At 43.3% G+C, this 4,258-nt stretch overlaps 1 long non-coding RNA gene across 1 annotated transcript; it reads left to right on the top strand.

The window, feature by feature from the left end:
* Positions 1–316: 316 nt before the first annotated feature.
* Positions 317–3,423, top strand: LOC127048776 (uncharacterized). The gene is made up of 3 exons (XR_007773775.1): positions 317–398; positions 1,869–1,952; positions 3,376–3,423. It is a non-coding gene; the product is annotated as an uncharacterized LOC127048776 (long non-coding RNA).
* Positions 3,424–4,258: the final 835 nt, after the last annotated feature.

Here is a 4,258-nt window from a genome sequence, read left to right as displayed (position 1 = left end):
GAAAGCCAGTTGGAAATAAAAGGGAAGGGAACACTTCATAGGTGATTCTGAGCAGACTTTTCCAGCTGAGACCTGCCCTGCACCAACACAGATGCTCTCCTACTTCCCTATATCACCCTGAGCAGTTTTCCCTCAGGGCAGACCTGCCCTTGAGCATTGCAAGAGTCCCTTCCTGGCTCAGCCCAGCTCTGCAGCCTCCCAGGAGCTCCCCTACGTACTTGATCCCACTTTGAGCAGTGGGTTTTAGAAGACAGGATCAGCTGCTTCTTTCAGCTCTAAACACTATTCTGTAACCAGCAGGTACAGCAGACATGACCTGAACTTTGCATGGTGTAAAGAGGTAAAAATCACCACAGAAGGCTGTTGAGTTCAGTGCCTATGATGAGAATATTAGCATAGTAAGTAACTGAACTAATTCCATTTGTATTACTTTGAGGTACTTTGAATAGGATATGATAGGAGTCTTCCTAGATAGCCGGCTTGCACTGCGTGTAGCATTAATGAGAGGTCCTGGAGCTGAGCCAGCGCAAGTCAGAGCCCTAGGAGCAGAGGCCTTTGAGGGAAATGACTTTCTGAGACTCTCCTATCTGACTGTGGGTTGAGTATCACTCTATCTTGATGTTTCTTTTTCAATTGGCTGCTCAGAGTTGGCAAGCCATTGTAACGAGAGTGGTCATGCTGCTCTCTGACTTGCCTGGAAGTTTCAGTGCAGAACCCTTGATTCAGCAGATAACTTCCTTTGCAGGGTTAGTGACCATTGTGGGATTTATGGCACAAAGTGGCAGACTCTTTAATGCACACAGAAAAAATGAATGGAAACGATATGTTGTACAACCAATTCTCACTGGCCTGCAAAACGTCACAAATGACAAATGTCACCCAGAAAGCCCAATATCCACCCTCACTCCTTTGCCAGGATCACCCCAAGCATGCTATGGGATCTCTACTTTTCACACCCAAGGATCACTGCCCTACACTCCGCAGAATCCCCTCCACATCTCTGCCGGGGTTACCACCCCACACACCCTGGGATCCCATTGCCCCACACTCTCTAGGATCCCCTCCACCTCTCTGCTGGGTCATATGCCCCAGGATCACCACCCCACATATGCAGGGAACCCCAGACCCTTCTGCCAGGATCAACACCTCCACTGCCCATGCACCTCCCTTTTGCCCCTCTACTGGGGTCAGGTCATTACACATCCAAGCCCTCATCCCTCTCCCAGACTCACCACTCCTATAGCCCAGAGCCTCTATCATCCCTCCCCAGGATCATTCACATAATTGAGGTTACCCACTCCTGCCCCTTATAGTTAGTTACTTACCCATCCCAGGCTCTTGCTTTTCTACAGAGCTTTCACACACAATGGCAGGGTCCCCCTTTCTCCACAGTTCATTCACTCTCCTGTCCCAGAGTCCCTTCCTTCCTGCACTGCTACACACAACACAGCATCCTTTTCCTTCTTGCAGCTCCCTCTCCTCAGGGTTTTCCCATCCCACAAATCGCTCATTCACACGGCTCAGACAGATCCGTCACTCACCCTTTCACTCCTCCAAAGAATCCAAGCTAGAGGGTGAGAGAGACGTGTTACTCCTGATACCATGATCACAAATTTCCAAGAGCTGACCCTCTGAACAGCTTCCATCTGCTTCATTACAGAGCTGAGGTACAGGTCAGGCTATTTATTAGGTACTAAAATTTAATTGGAAGCCATTTTTGAAGAAAAAACTTTCCCAATGTTGCCTAAAAGTGATCAGATACGAAAAGCGGCATGGACAGATTTAACACTTGTCTCTGGTTTTGTTTAATAATTTGCTGACAGTATTGTTCTGTTTAAGACACAACACTTTATCTTGTTTGATTGCAGGGATTGATTGGAAGGAGGGGAGATCTCCTCTAGTAGCCTCCGACTCATTGCAGATTAGACTGTGACACCAATTGGACACTGTGGGTATGTCTACACTGTAGCTACAGCTGTATTTTCCAACTCAGATACAGGTACACACTAGCTTTGAACAAACTAGCACACGTCTGGGCAAGCTGCCTGAGTACGTACCAAGGATCTTGGACAGGAATGTACGGGGGCTAGCCCATGCTGCCACCCCCCCTGAAAGTACATCTGTGCCTCCAGCTTCAGTGTAGTTGTACCTGATGTCAAGTATGACAGATAGAGCTGGAAGCACCACCTATTATTAAGGTCGTCCAACACTTCTCATTATAAATCCCTTTTTTCAATCGCTTCAGTTATAACTTTGCCAAACTTAAACTGTTTAGGCTGAAATTTTCCCAGCTGAGTGTCTGCTTGAGGCTGGCTGAATTTATTTATTTCGTTATTTTAAATTTCAGCCAAAACAGTCCATTTGTTTCACAGAAAGAGGTGAGGGGAAAATTTGCTGTTTTCCCCATGTTAAAATGCCAAATCTACATGCTGTGCTGTGCTGTTCATAACCACTAAGCCATCCCCTCCAGAACCTGCAATCGACCCAGTGTTCCTGAGTCCCAATGCTCCTCTGCTCTACAGCAAATAGTTGTGCAGCCCATTGTCTAAATGTGCATTAGAGTTGGCTGAAAATATTCTGTTGAAAACTTTTTCCCAGTGAAAAATGGCTTTTTTGCTGAAATGGAAATCTCCTCAGAAATGGCCATTTAAAAAACTGCATTTTGGATAATTTTGCAGGTTTTGGCTGCCAAAATCTTTTTTAAAAATCAGTTTTTCAATGGACACTCCCCTCCCCCAAAATTACAGATAAAATTGTCAATACAATGAAAAAAAAAACTGATTTTTTTCACAGGAAAAACACATTTCCTGACCAGCTTTTAGCATGTCTCATCTCTCTTTAGTGGCTGGTCCACATAGAGGCTAATAGCTTACTACTTCCTTTTGCTCAAATAGCACAGGTCTGTGCTCTAGACCTAAAGGTCCCAATCCTGCAGATGACCCACGTGGGTGTCAATATAATGCCACACCATGGAATTTCTGATTTTTCAATCTTCTTTAAAAAAAAAATTTAAGCAGAAAATATGGGAGTGGGAGAAACCCTGACCATGTCTTTAAAAATCTGTTTTATCATTACTGTAGATTTATTGCATGGTCACTACTAGACGTTGTTACGGTTATTTGGATGCATTTAATGTGTAGTTCCATACCTTACCATACTTGGATTTCTTTCCAGTTTAACCTTAGTTCTGAATTTCCTGGGATTGAAATGCTTGATTTAGGGATAATTATAACATCCCTGTAAAGTTTTATACCTTTAAATTACTGGCAAGTACTTTCAACCTTAACTTCATCTTTATGTTGTTGGTTTTGGTTGGTTTGATTGTTTTTTTGGGTCAGGGAATATATATCAAATGTCTGATTTTGAACTTCACAGCATCCCTTGCAGTAAGAGGAAGGGGAATAAAAAGAACAGCTGGAAAGGTAAATTGCTTTTTGGTATGAATGTTTATCTATTTTTTAAGTTTGCTCCTGTGTGAAATTCCCTTTTGAATGAACCTTCTGCTGTTTCCTATTTAGAATATGTAATATCCACAGGACGCGATCAAAGACTGAGATTGAATATTGGATACGAATTGGCTTTGGGATATTAAGCACACTGAAATTTAAGGGAAAAAAAATTCTCAGGGCTAGTAAAACATAGCATCCCAGCTTGTCATTATGCCCACTCTCACAATGTAAGCAGTGTCAAGTTGGGTTACTATTTGGAGGGAGGACCTCCTAGGAAGCATATGGAGGAATTAGCCCCAGAGTCCCTGGCCAAAGTCTAACTAAGGTAGCCTAGGTTTCTTTACATAAAACTGAACCTGCAATTTCAGTTGGATATAGTATTCTCCTTCACTTCCTGAACTGCCATCTCACGTTCTGGATGCTGTAAAACAGCAGCCATATTTCACTCGAGCTGCATCCGTTGTAAACGATGAGAGCCATGTAAATAATTTGTATGTTGGGGCCTGTTGCAGGTCAAAGCAATCAAGGGACCAAAGCACTTGAGGGGTTCTGGTCAAACAAAGCAAGCTTCTCCTCCTTTGGGGTTTGTTTTTCCTGTCCGTCTTCCGGTAGCACAAATTCTCTTAAAGGAAATTGAGTCAGTAACACAAGCCCCTACCGTTCAAAAACGAGTCAAGCCTCAAAAAAATAATACATTCTGAGTCCCTTGTAATTTTTTCTGGTTTCTAAGCCTTTAGGGTGTAGTCAGGGTCACATTCCAAGCTTTTCTCCACAACCATGAAGGCTAGAAATGTATTTTTTTTAACAAA

The sequence above is a fragment of the Gopherus flavomarginatus genome, chromosome 4 (assembly GCF_025201925.1).
Source record: "Gopherus flavomarginatus isolate rGopFla2 chromosome 4, rGopFla2.mat.asm, whole genome shotgun sequence".
NCBI lineage: Eukaryota > Metazoa > Chordata > Testudines > Testudinidae > Gopherus > Gopherus flavomarginatus.
The sequence above is the reverse complement of the archived record's forward strand: the minus strand, read 5'-3'. Positions and strand labels throughout refer to the sequence as shown.